The sequence below is a fragment of the Argiope bruennichi genome, chromosome 7 (assembly GCF_947563725.1).
Source record: "Argiope bruennichi chromosome 7, qqArgBrue1.1, whole genome shotgun sequence".
Taxonomy (NCBI): Eukaryota; Metazoa; Arthropoda; class Arachnida; order Araneae; family Araneidae; genus Argiope; species Argiope bruennichi.
Genome location: NC_079157.1, coordinates 74,160,207 through 74,174,938, shown reverse-complemented (window position 1 = coordinate 74,174,938; position 14,732 = coordinate 74,160,207). Strand labels below are relative to the sequence as shown.

The following is a 14,732-nucleotide window of genomic DNA, read 5'->3' as shown; positions in this document are numbered from 1 at the left end:
AATACAATAAAAATATAGTATCCGAATACTTATCTGATTTTTTTAACTAAAAATAATTTTATATTAAATTCTAAATTAGAATTTGCATTAAAAGCTGCATTAGTTCTCAAAAAATATCTGTATAAATTACATTTCGGAAAATAATAATTGATACAAAATTGTGCAATAGACTTGAAAATTCAGACAAAAAGAGAGGAATATTAATAGACTTTAATTAATCCATGTAATGGAACAAGACCCAATTCGGATATCGATTATACGGATAACTGTCGAGAAAACAGTTATTTCTTAGGAAGAAAACGAAATATACTTAAAACATAATAATTTAATAAGTATAAAAACAATGTTTGCTTAAAATATCTAAATCAGTAGTTCCGTTGATTCTCGTTTTAAACTACAAAGACTTGATTGACGATTTATATTATTATTTATTTTTATAAATGAAGCAGATAACTGGAATTGTGCTGTAACAATTTTTAGATTATTGCGGCGTTTATAAATCGAGCTATCTTACTAAATAACTATCGGCAATCAAAAGCTGTGATTGATAAAAATAAATTATAAAATATCATCACTAAGGATTGAACAATACAACAAACCGAGTGTTAAAACGCATCACCTGCTTGAACTAATTTTAAATTCAGGGTTAATCCCCAGAAGTCTTTAACCATGCATCATAATATGCTTTGGCATGAAAGATTCACTGGCGGAAAACAGATGTATTGAAGAAAAGATCCAGTTGCATGCAAATAACGCGCATTGTGCTTCTCATTGTCCAGCATCGAACCCCAACGAATATGCCATGGGACGAGAATGGAACAAATCTCTCGCAAAAAAGGAAACTTAAAGCTGTCTCTTTCCCCAAAGAAAAACCTCCACAGATTCCCAAGGGAAGTGATAGTATGCAGCGCACCATACAGCCCAATACACCTCAGCAAGCCTCTTGGAGAAAAAATTCGCCAGCTGTTAGAAAAGAGACAGACAGACATGTTGAGTTTGAAAAAGTTGAGGTCAGGTGGACGAGGGGATCTTTCTGTGCCCCCTTCTAGGGCAGGAGATGAATAGTGCCCATTAGACGCAAAAAAAGATGGCTCTTTTCACGAAAAAGGCTGGCAACAGCTGTTGCGAAGAGAAACCAACCGGCTTGGAAAAGTCCGTTCATCTTAATCCCTCTTCTTACTGCTCTTAAGAGCACAACATCCACTTTTCTTTATTTCTTTTCACTTCCCCCCTCCACTTTTTTTCTTTCTCCCCCCCCTAGGGCGCTTTTTGAATTTCTGCTTGAATCGATCTTCTTTTAGAGCTTTAGATTGAGATTCCTGGTGACCAAATTACAAATTAGTTGCTAATCCACTGAGATGTTGGGAGGTAATGATCGTACTTCATCCAAATTCAGAATTTTGAAAAGACTACAGTAATAAGCTAATACCTGGCCTTTAGCCAATATGCAATTTTTAAAAAGTTTTCCTAAGGATATTCAAAAGCATTTTTTTCCCTTCAATTTTTTTTTTTTTTTTTTTTTTTTTCTTCTTTCAAAATCTATACAGAAGGAATTGTTTAATTTTACCATTAAACTGAAACTTCTTAAGACTGGCAGTTTCTATTTCTTTAATAACAGCGAAGCCGTCAATCATTTAGAGATGATTAAAATTGTTTTCGAATTATTTATAGATAATCATATTTGTATATTTTGTTATTATAATAATTCTTCCTTAACAATAAATAATGTGATTTCATGTTATTTAACTCGCTATTAAAAAGATTCATATTCGTCTGATTTCATGTATTTCATTAACAGGTCAAATGCATCGTCACTTCTTTAAATGACCGAATTTTCGCTTACTTTATATATGATTGCATTAACGTTTTTTTTTTTTTTTTTTTTTTTTTTCCCCATCAATATTTCATTGCTACATAAAAAAAAAAAGTTTTGATCAAAATTTCCAGCAAAAATTAATTAAATCAAGATTTTCTTTCTTTCTTTCTTTTTTTTTTAAGATTATGATTACGGCAATTATTAAATCGTGATTCGATCATCAAGGAACGGATTTTGACATGTTTTATAGTTCGTAATTTTAATGAATATGGCAGAACTTTGCTTATTAAGAATAAAAATAATAAAATATAAAGTGAAATACATTTATATTAAAATATTTCTGTTTTTCAGGTAGATTCAGGATTTGAATTTCAAAACAAGTTTTTAGGAGGTAGCTATTAAAATAAGCATATTTGGAAAAATAAATTTTATTTTAAAAAGATTGCATAGCTCGAATTAGTCGAAGACCGTCCTTATTCTCTTCAAATCTAAGAGCTCAATGTATTAAAAAAAATATTTGAGCTGAGGAAATCAAGTCTCAAATTAAATCAATTTCATTTGCAGACTTTCAAATAAATAAATTTTTCATTTTTAAGGATATAGAATTTTAAAATTCCTTTTAAAATGGTAGATTTTTTTCTTTTATCTATTTATAAAGAAATAAGGATTTTTTTTTTTTTTTTTTTTTTTTTTTTTGCATTTAAAAATAAGAGTAAAGTAATAAAGAGACAAATTAAATGGTGTTTATTCGAACTATGGTTCTATATAATTTTCAGATTTAGTTCAATCTTCTTTTTCATTAGAAGGAAAAGAAAGACATCTTAAAAAATTCAGTAGAAATTTTCTTTGAAGTCATTTACTCTCAATAATTTTATTTAAATTAAACAAAATTTAAAACAAACTGAATTGGAAAACAGCCAAACATTCACATGAAGTTATTTGTAGAAACGCAATTTCTTACATTTTTAATAAAATAAAACGAATGCAAGTAAATTAAACTATGCTGAATGATATTAATTTGCGATGAATGCATATAATAAAAGAAAAGTATATGGTCTCATTTTAATAAAAAAAGCATTTTACAATTATTCCAATTACAAATCTTACTTTCAAAATACCAATTTATTTTATCATTCAATACGATTTTTCCTCTGATTTTATTAAAAAAATCTTTATAATTATTAGTGTATTTATTTTTATCATTTAATGATGAATGAAATCAAAACATGCATGCCAGCATTCAATTCAAATTTCCTTTTATCTATTTCAGATACTAAGAAGTGAAGCGGATATTATTTCTCTTCTTTGAACTTCAAAATCGGTAAGAAAACTCTTTCTCGTTTATATATTTACGGGGAGAAGACACTTTTTACGAATTATTTAAAACTAAAAACAACAGTTCAAATCGGGAACAATTTAGGAATGATGATCGCATAAAGCGGTTGTAAATGATTTAACAAGAAAGGGGAACTGAAAGCATCAGATATGATAACATGGAATTTGTTTCCTATACAATTATATTTTGATGCGAATTCCCTCCCCCCCCCCAGCATATTAGGAATTACTGACCTATTTTATATCTAAGACAGAAAAAGAACCATGAAGAAAACTTCAATAAAAATAATGAGAACTGTTAGAAAGCAGCAAACAATTCTTTTTATAAAACAATCCACTTTGTTGGAATTTTAATTCAAATAAATAAAACATTTCTTTTTTGGGCGAAGATATTTCATTTCCTATTGCATGGAAATTATGATTAAAGAATTAAAAATATAGCGATTTAATAAATTTAATCACTGTTTGTAATTTAACATGCATTATATTACTAAACTTTCCAGGGCTTAAATGTATCGCATTTATGTACAGAAATAGGTCACATTTAAATGCGGTAATTCAAATTACGCATGATTTCAATCTACTTGAGTTTAAAAAATTAATTATTTTCTAAAAATTTAAATTGAAAAAGCATTTAAGAGATTTGCGAGCTCTCACGCGAGCTTCTCTCACATCTAATTTCTGAAATTTTAAACTGCCTAATATTGAGCTGTAGTATAACATGAAAATCACGCTCCTAAAACGAGTGCTTTCTCAGCTAGATTTCGATAAAATTCCCTTTTCGAAGTTACATAAGTTCTGAATACGTTCCTATTGTCCTTTGTGCCTGGCTGTAGTGAGAGTATGACTCGAGTTCCTAGTCATTAAAAAAAAGAAAGAGAGGGGGAAAAAACTGCTAGTATTATTTTTCCAAAAGATAGAAAAGAGAAAGAGAAAGAAAAAGGAAAGAAAAAAAAGCTATAATTTAAAGGAGAAAGAGATAATTCATTTGTTTATTAATAAGTCATTTTTATTAACGCATAAATTCTATAATTTCCATATTTTCCATGAAATTTTATAAATTCAGGCTCATTATTTGTATAAGGAATGTAAATCGAATTAAAAATATTTCTTCGATCATAAACTATTTTCATGAAACTTTCATACAAAAAAAAAAAAAAAAAAAAAAAAAAAATATTCCACGGAATTAAAACCAAAATCTATTTCCACTTATAAAGTTTAAAAATAACCGTCAGAACATCGAGATTGAACAGAAAAAAAATTGGTTAACTTCAGCCACAGGCTTTACTCTTGAATATTTGCAGCATAACGAAATAATGGTTGAAGTGTGTAGCAACGTGTATTAAAGGATGCTTTCCCGAGGTAGAAGCCTGTGAATAACGGTCGCCATAATTCAATGTGCCGTCAACATATACCCCCTCCCCACGCCAATATTTCGTGGTTGACGGCTATTAAAGTTCGATGTAGAAAAAGAAGGGGGGACGGGGCGTCTGAAATAGTTCTTGGAACAGAAAGAAAACGCTACGTAAATTATAAGTGACAGGCGTGATGGATTGCGGCTTTCATTTTATGTTATTCAAATTTTAGCCTTTTCATGGTACAAGAACACGACACAGTTCGCCCAGGTCTTGTGATCGTATTGAACAGCACTTACAAAAAGAGAGGAAAAGAGATTTTGTTGAGTGATTTTTGGATTTGATTTAGTGCATTTCCTTTCTCTTCTTCTATTCATGAAGTCCATTCACACAGGCAACTGAATGTGTGAATGTACATTTCAAAACATGAATGATTACGTATGTAAATAATCTAATTTAAGTGTACAAAGTGATCGATGGGATGATAGACGTACAAAGAACTACTAAGGCGACTTCACGGAAATGGGTGCTTAAATATTCTACTACGGAAATGTCGGGACTATCAGTTGGATAAAGAAAAAAGTCCAACGTATCCTTTTAAAATAATTTACATCATTTCTTAAAAATACCCAACTCAACAATGTGGTTTACTTTCGCTTTCGCGTTTCATACAAATAGCAAAGTAATGTAATCACCAAAAAAAAAAAAAAAAATCAATTTTGAGATTCTGATGAATGTATGTCTTTCTTAAATACGCAAACATGTAACTTCAAAGTTGAAAAAATTAAATGAATGAAGTTTGAAATCAAGTCTTTATACCAATCAGTCTGTACATCTCTTATCAAATTTTGGACGGCATCCGTCAGTAGGAAACTTGTCCAACCGTGTTAATACAAAATATTGAATAACACAAAATGGGGGAAGATAATTGGAGGTATTTGGATATATCACACGAAAAGCTGCTTTACAATATGGCCGCTAAAGATAAATTCGCTAAAAGATTGACTTGCCTGTTGGTCAATATATTCCTGTGTAGTTACGCAACAACTCAAATTAACTACATAATACATCATGCTAGGTCATTTTGATACCAAAAATATAGTACCTGTTGTCTTACTATGACCTGCAGTGTCATGATTTTTTTTTTCTCTCTTTTACACAATGTGTAAATGACCTCGAAATTAAGTCGTAGTTAATGTACTATCACATCACGTTAATATGAATCGATTCTTAATATATTTTTCATCAGCTTTATTATAATGCAAAAGGGTTTCTAAAATTAAACATTAATTCAATAAAATGATTATAGTATTATGTATAACGTTTGATACCTTACATTAATGGCCGTTAAAATACACGAAATGTACAATTAGATAAAATATATGTTTCGAGCAACCATTGCGATAAAATCATGTTCGTTTTCTAGTTATATTCTTAACTCGTTAATCCCAGAATCCTATTACTAAGACATTAATATTTCACTTCCAATGCATTCCAATCCTTTTTACTGTTTGCTTTTTCTAAAAAGTTCTCAATTCCTTAATAATTTTCAAGTGGCAAGTATCAATCATTAGCCAGAATTTGATGTCACGTTGTAATTACTCTGAATTTTGTTTTTTCGCCTTCATTTATTTTCGAAGTTAATACAAAGAATTCGGAAATAATTTGTATTTTTTGGTATTTTAATACATTAAAAAATATTTCAATGCATGTACGCTTTTTTAAAACATTATTTACTGATTTTTCAATTATTTATCTAAATAAAAAGTAAATAAAATTCTTCGAATTTTAATTTTTTTTTTTTTTTACAACAACCTTAATCTTTGTTTTTAAAAAAAGAAATTCGTTATATATTAAGTTGGGCGTTAACGAGTTAAGGTGCAAGATATTCCATTACTGTCAATTCCGTATAATGCTTCAAGCGACATTTCTTTTTCAAAAAATAAAAGCAAATTTAAAAAATTTTCTAAAATATCTTAATTTTGAATCAAAGCAAAAATACTTTCGGGATTGGTATGAAAATGTTAAACTATTCATTAAAAACCAAGAAAAGTTCAACCTAGTCACGATATTCATTTCACAAAAATGAAAAAAATGTGTTCCATGTCTTAAGTCAGTGTTATAAAGTTTACCCATCAATGATTTTTATCGGAATCGCGTATAAATGATTAGAGATCAAACATTGATGTGAAAACACAATGTGCACCACAAAAAGAATTTCAAAACGAAATTTTTTAAAAAAAAGTTTGAACAACTGACTAGCTAAAATTTCATATTTTGCAGGACCAAATTAATATTTCCAATTTCAAATGCAAATCCGTTTTCATATTTCATTTTCAAATCTTGCAGTTTTGCAAATATTATTTCAGATGGATCAAAATGTAGTCAGGAAATCACACGACTAATTTAAATACACGAGTGGCATAGTGTACTTCCGAGAGCTATGAAACAAAACATTAATTCGTTGCCAAATTTTAATATGAAATATCATGCACTAGGTGGGAAAATAATATGAAGTCCTAGATGCCAATAACTTTTGCTCAACCATTAATGACCCTCAATGCAGTGGCGTAGAGGTCTGGGATCAAGGGTGCGGTATAGATATTACACCCTAGAAATGTGTCTTAGGGGTTGCCATAGAGATGAAATATTAGAGCTTTCATACCACTTTTTGAAATCAAATATAACAAGAGACGAAAAACCAATATCATGCCCAGGTGCCGTTTACACTTCCATAACCTCTAATGAAGGCAAGAAACTACGCTGTTTGTTACCTACAGGAACGACTCATCCTTTCTATTCAAATGAACCAAAAGAGAAAAAAAAGTTATGCTCCAATGCCTGTTATATTTGTTACCTCATTAAACTACGCTTGTCATACTACATTTAACCATACTTTGCTTTTCCAGTGACTTGTACCATTTGACTTTCAACAATGCACGATAAGCAGGGCAATATTATATATATATATATATATATATATATATATATATATATATATATATATATATATATATATATATATATATATAGCAAGGCAATAAATGAGTAAAATACAAATATTTTTGCAAAAGCCTTTATACGAATTTCATAAAGGGGCTGAAATCGAAATTGCTTTTAGAAGGAGGGACAGAAATATTTGCTGATATCTGTAATAAATACAATAAAAATGTATATGAAATTGGAGTATCTGCGAGTAATATAGATAGAAATCGAAAAGTCGCATTCGTGATGTGCTAATTTGCAGCCTTACACGATGTTGAAAGTATTTTTCAAAGCATTTATAATATAACGTATATGTCGAGGAAACGGAATAAAAGTGTGATTTTGTCTTTCCAGCATGACAGCGCTATATTGCAACGTAACACATTTCCACCATAAAAAGGGTTGTCATTTTTTCGTCACTTGGAATTGAAAATTTATTAAAGGCGGATAAACAGCGACAAAGTAAAAACTCTCGAGTTTTTTTTTTTTTTTTTTTTTTTTTTTTCTCCTACGAAGAAAAAAGAAAATCCATTTTGAGTTGGTTACTGCTATTTCGTTTTATAACTTTTTAATAGATATTGCTTTGGAAAAAGCAATTCTCTCTCTTCCCCCGCTCCTCTTATTTCAGCCTCGTCGTTTCAAGCTGCCACACAAAGAAGGTAGACAGAAAATACCGAAGCTGTATTTTCTTTTCATATAAGAGGTTTTAAAAAAAAAGGAAGAACTATTTTTCGCTCAAGATTTACAGAGAAAAAAAAAATAATACATTCCCTTAGCTCCACATCTGAATCGTTTGCAGGAGCATAGAAGGGGAAAAAGCAAGCAGGGCAATGCAGCAAATTTGCAGCTTAATGGAGATGTTCTCCTTTGGATGTCGAAATAGAGAGAACGCTTGTATGGAAAAATTTTCTAAGTAGCCTTTTGGGGATAGAGAGAGAGGGAAGGAGAATAAAAAAAATAAGTAACGGGCACGAGAAAAGTATGTAATGACATTTTACAACGTATTCAGTTCCGTCCTTAATAACAATCCATTCTACCTCAGAGAGAAAAAGGAGGGGGCAAAGAAGAAGAGGGGTAGCATCCCGTTAAGTGAAATTTCCTTTTGTAAAGATCTCGGAAAATACAGTTGTGTCTATTTTTATTTGTCTGTTTCAAAAGTATGTCTGAATGGTAAAATTTTATTGGAATTCCAAATTCATTCCGAACCTTTTAAAGGCTTTTTGTCGGTAGACGTTTCCCCCATTCAATCTTATTCAGCTAGTATTATCTATCCATCCGTAAATTGCTATTCAAGTACAAATAGGCAGATTTAGAGGCAGGCAATAAGTGCTGGAATCTTTTCTTAAGGAATAAAGAAGTAATTCTGCATTTTGTAGAAAATTATATTTTCGATGATAACGCATATCATTGAACGGAATCGTAGATTGCCCAATTAATATGAATCAAGATTTTAAATTATTTGAATGACGTTGCTAGAAATATAAATGATTAAATTGTATGTCTATTTTGGTACAATTTGAGGAACAGAAAAAAAAAGAAAGAAAAAAAAATTGTGGAACAGAAAGGGGGAAAAAAACTTAAATCTGAGCTTTTCCAGACAAAACAAAAAAATTCTTTGAACGGAATCGTAGATTGCCCAATTAATATGAATCAAGATTTTAAATTATTTGAATGACGTTGCTAGAAATATAAATGATTAAATTGTATGTCTATTTTGGTACAATTTGAGGAACAGAAAAAAAAAAGAAAGAAAAAAAAATTGTGGAACAGAAAGGGGGAAAAAAACTTAAATCTGAGCTTTTCCAGACAAAACAAAAAAATTCTTTACAGATCATCATTAGAATAAGGAATTGGTTAGATATTATTCGAGTATTGCAATCAGAAATATTACAATAATGCCTGTATCACATAATCACATGAAAAATAGGCATATATCTTAATCTTTATCTTAATTAATAAGGTAAATATTTCCCTTTCCTATATATTAATTGCTTATGTTTTGTAAATTCAATGAATTTAAACGATTTTTAAAAAAAATTATCTTATTTCATAAAATTATACAATGTTTTTGATATGCTCGGGGGAAAAAAGCACCTGTTCCATAATGAAACGAGATTTGCATTTTTTCATCTTTAAAGAAACGTTTTTTAGAAATATACAGATGGAGAACAACGGAGAGAAAGGAATATGAATCCCCCCCCCGCCCGAAATTTCAAACTTAATTTATTTATTATTATTATTGGAGTCAACTGTCTAAAGCGGAAAAATTGCATCCCAATTATGAAATTAATCCCAATTCTACTATTAAAAAATTATTTCCAATTACATGACAGCTTGGAATGAACTCACTGTACAAATGAACCAATTTAAGCAAATTAATTGATTCTTAGATTAATTTCCTTGGAAAAATTATACAGAAAAACTTGCTTCATATATTTCAATTAAGTTTAATAATAAATGGAAGAACAAACTCTAAATTGCTTAGTTGCCACGATTCACTTTAGTTTCTTATCCTTTCAATACAACTTATTTCATTTTGTTATATAGTTAGGCAGATTAATTTTATCAAAATAGTTAAACAGACTAAAAAACACACACATCTCTAAACTTTCATAAAGCAATCATATCAAAAAGGAATGTAAACATAAAAATTCCACAATTCTAAAACTACTCTTAATATAAAAAAGAACATTTAAATAATTAACAACGGAAAAAATACCACATCATTATCATTAATCTTATGACGCCAATATGCATTGGACACAATTGTACTAGCTTAAAAATATCGGCGAATAAATACGTTCAAGTAGTCTTATTTTCAAACAAAGATAAATTATTTATTATATTGGGTGGTGTAAGAGGCTTGTCCTATTTTAACAGCCAAAAGAAGGTTCATTTCATTTATTTTTTTAAATCATAATGTCAAATTGGCGCCAAGTTTGTTTGTTTTTTTAGTTGATATTGCAAGATAAAGGGGAGGAAAGGAGGGAGGAGTAACTTATTCACTGTTAGAAGAATGATAGAAATCAGAAATTAATTTCTAGCTGTGGAAGAGAAAAAGGAATAAAATTGACAACTATGAAATCTGTCTCTGATCATGACACACACTACGACGAGTTATGAAATTGATTTAATTATTCTGACATTTTCTATTACGAAAAAAAAAATTATCTCTGCTTTGAGAAAAAGTTAAAACATCCGAAATGAATAATATATATAAATACTATATTTCTTGCCATATTTTTGCTCCTCATAATTAGCAAACGAATATCAAACTGTGTTTGTAGGTGGTTTGGATTTAAACTCATATGAACAACTTTCTGAATATCAAATTTATACAAAACTTTAAAGACATCCTTAGTACGAATAACTTTCGTGCACTTCTCAGTATGATCTCAATAAACTCTCGTAGAACAGAAAGACCTTGATAAAACTTTTTAGTTCCTGCAATTATCCTCATTTTAAACCAGCGGAAGTGGGTGGTCTCCCAAAAACTTTCTCGAAGAATCTCTAATAAAGGTATTATTTGCCTCCCCCTCGCCCTCCAGATAATATTACGGATCCTGGTTAAGGCCACGAATGCTTTACATAGCATCCGTGAACAATAGTTACGAAATATTGATCTTTGGCCTGAATTTAGCATTCTTACTGAATCTATCGTGCGATCCTTGGCGATTTTTTTTTTCTTTTTTTTTCTCCCGACTAATCCCTAGGATGTGGAATAGTACCTCAATAGTATCGGATTTAAGTTTCAGACGCGGTCCCCCCCCCCCAACCGACTGAAACTGAAATTTGACACTGAACCATATTTGTAGGCACAAAATTATATACCAAATTTCATCTATTTAAGTCATTGAATTTTTTAGTTTTCACGTTTACATGCTGTTGAAAATACAGATCGCCCGAAGGCGAACTCCTTTAAGGATTTGATTCCAAAACTGTAACATATCTATATTTTATATATTAAATCTGTGTACTAAATTTTTCATCAATCTATCCTTCTTTTTGTAAATGTGTTCATTTATGTTCGGATATTTGGACAGACATACTTCCTCTGAAAGGATTTCGCTCAATATCCGATAGAAATCTACAAATCTGGGGTAAAGATCATATACAAAACTTCATCCGTCCAGCTAAAAGCGTTTTTGAGGATCGAATTTACACATTAAAGAGATAATGCCCAAAAAATATATATATTTCGAACTCAAGAAAATCTGAGGGATTAGTTAAAATCAAATTCGTTTTTTGTTTTGTTCCAAAGATAATTACAACATATTCGTTATACTTCGTATATGAGAAAATAAAAGGATTCGAAGCCTGTGTATCTAAAGTGTAGCCGGTGATGCTGAAAAACTGATCAATTTGATACCACTTTTTTGATGTACTGAAGATATTACTTTAATATTAATGAAATGAAATATATATACTTCATATAACAAATATTTACGACGTTCATCGTAAATGTTTGTTAAATGAAAAATTTTCTCGTACATTATTATGTATGAAAATTTTAAATCTTGCAGTTAATCGCACGGATTTTTCAAACAAACGCAATTCAAATGAGCATAAAAGCGTTATTTTCGCTGTGTTCTTCAGAACATTCTGAAACGAACTGCTATCAAAAACAGATAATTTAAATCGTTTGATTTAAATTATCTGTTGTTATTGTTCACGCTTCCGAAGAAATATTTCTAACAGAATTCGAAATGATACTGCTGATATTACATTTTTTTATGTTGCAACTGAATAATTTATAATTGCAACTGAATTTCAAATACTTGTCCCTTTGCAAAACTGTGTTTAAAGTTTCGAAAATTTATTTTTATTAGCAATGCACTTCTACAATATTCGATGAATGTCCTTTTGTCTAAAGGGGGGAAAGTAGAGATAACATCTTTCTGCATGTTCTCAAACTTGCAATTAAACTAAACGCATTTTTTAGTGCTTTTTTTCATTGCCCCAACTATGCTTTTGAATGGAGCTCATAGTTTGATTTTATATATGACAAAAATAGAGTGTTTTTTGTGAAGAATAAAAGAAATAACAAGAATAGAGTACAATATTTGGTTATATGTGCAATGGCATAGATGAATATAAACTAGTTGCTAAATATTCTTATGCCAAAACTCCAAATTTACAATTTAAATATAAGCCTTTAAGTATTGTTTCTTTTTAATATATTTCCAAATCGCAAATATAGGGAATGCATTAAAAAGTTTCTGAAATGCATATTGTTATTAAGTGGATAAAATTATGCAATCTTTATATTTTATTTTTCAGTATTATCCACAGAAATCGAACCCTGAATAAGAGATGGCATCAGATATGAAAACAGATGTCTTGTCAGCTTCTCAGGTAAAACAATCATTTGGAAATAGGTTTGCAAAAAGTAACATTTGCGATCAATGATAATCACTTTTTCTAACATTTATTCTTAAAATAATTCATCTCCTTTCTTTTCCCCTAAATATTCCGCCGTTAAAAATTTACATTCTATTCGCAAATGAGGGCTTGTGACGCACCGGCGACTCCAATCTACAGAAAAAATTTCTTGTAGCAATTTCATATTTGCAAATTGTGTAACGGCGCAAGTGATTATAAAACAGGAGTAATGGATAAATAACGTTGGAGAATTCGCTATTAAACTTTAATGGGGAATGCCGATATACACGTTAGTTACGCTTTCTTTTTTTTTTTTCTTTTTTTTTAACGGGCCGAAAGCAAATTAAACACAGGCGTTTCAATTTCACGGAAACAGCTCCGACCGCACCCGCAATTTAAAAATAAATGAAACTCAAAACAGTTGGGGATTATGGGAGAAGAAAAAAATGGTACGGTGGCAGGTCTGTCCGTATTAAAAATAATAACCCTCGAGGCGTGAACAAATCATGGAACACAAACCGTTTTACTACAAGTCGCAAATTTATAATATCGCGTCACGTTGTTCAATTATAAAACAGGGCGTAGGGGATGGATGTAGGCTCGAACCAATTGGGTGGGGTCCAAATGAGCCTTAAGTATTCACACTCACATAAAAATGAAAGTTGTGGAAACACGGGATGAGAAAAAATAATAATAAATAAAGTGAAAGAAAAGAAGTGCTGCTGATCTGCCGGTAGTAACAGGATTGCTTTCTTTAAAAATAAATGAATAGGAATGAAAAGGAAGGAAAAAGAGCAGTTACGGCGTCGTGGGTTCGACTAAAATGAGATGCGATAAGAGAGAAATGAGGTAGGAATAGGGAAATGAAAGTTTTCGGAAAATTCTGGGGGGAATTCATTAGATGCCAACAATATTAAGAAGATTTTCAGTGAAAGAATAATTATATATATAAAAGAAAATGTTCATAGCAGAACGGTTAAAAAATATCAGAAGGCAATTTTAAAAATTGCTTTATTATTTGTATCTACAAGATGGCAAAACAAGGTAAGTTCTTGATTATGATTGAATCCAGATTCGCTTTCTTATTTATTTTGATGGATTTCAAAAACTATACCAAAGTATATTTTACAATTCTTAGTTCACAGTTTGTGATTTGTCATAGAAGTGATGATGCGACTTTCTCATTTTTCACCACTCATTAACACAGAATATGTGCAACTATTTTACATAAATATTGTGTATTTTTTATGCAGATAAATAAAAGATTTTTTAAAAATATTTGTTTTAGCTGAATTGTGAATATTAACGAAATTTTCAAATACGAAATAATGAAATAAGCCGACGACATATCAAATTAGACTGAAAAAAAGAAAGAGAAAAGAAAAGAAAGAAGACACCGTACCTGTATTAGCAGTATACGAAAATAGATTATTCTTGTTATCAAAGAATTTAAAAGAGTGTTCTTTTTAAAGTCTTTTAGGGAAATTGATAGAAGGGGAGGGGGTATTAAGCATGGACATTTAGTCTTTATTAGAATAAACTTAATTATTGACAAAAAAAAAAAAGAAATATCTGATGATGTGAATACTATCTCACCATCAGTTCTTTACCCAAACAGTTTTTTCATTAGTAACATTTCCGTTATTTATTTGTTAATTTCATATGCCGGTTCAAGATGTTCATTTGTATTTCTTAATGTAACGCGCGTTTAAAACCTCTTCCTTTTATGTTACACCAGACATGGTTTAGTACTGAAGTCTTTCTAAATTCTTTCATGTTTAGTTTATAATCAAAGCCCACGTCTTCCAAGTTCTCGGATATTTCACACCTAGTTTGGAAGTCCTTAATGAGAAGTGTCA

The 14,732-nt window shown here is 30.2% G+C and overlaps 1 protein-coding gene and 1 long non-coding RNA gene across 4 annotated transcripts in view; one reads left to right on the top strand and one right to left on the bottom strand.

Annotated features, from left to right (window-relative positions):
• Positions 1 to 14,253, top strand: part of LOC129976743 (uncharacterized) — a 45,020-nt gene extending 30,767 nt beyond the window's left edge. The window contains exons 3-4 of the long non-coding RNA XR_008785185.1: positions 3,087 to 3,137; positions 12,772 to 14,253. This is a non-coding gene — a long non-coding RNA (uncharacterized LOC129976743). The remainder of the gene's footprint in view (positions 1 to 3,086; positions 3,138 to 12,771) is intronic.
• LOC129976742 (single-stranded DNA-binding protein 3-like) overlaps positions 1 to 14,732 on the bottom strand; it is a 297,319-nt gene that overhangs the window by 137,827 nt on the left and 144,760 nt on the right. The gene's annotated exons all lie outside the window — the stretch shown is intronic.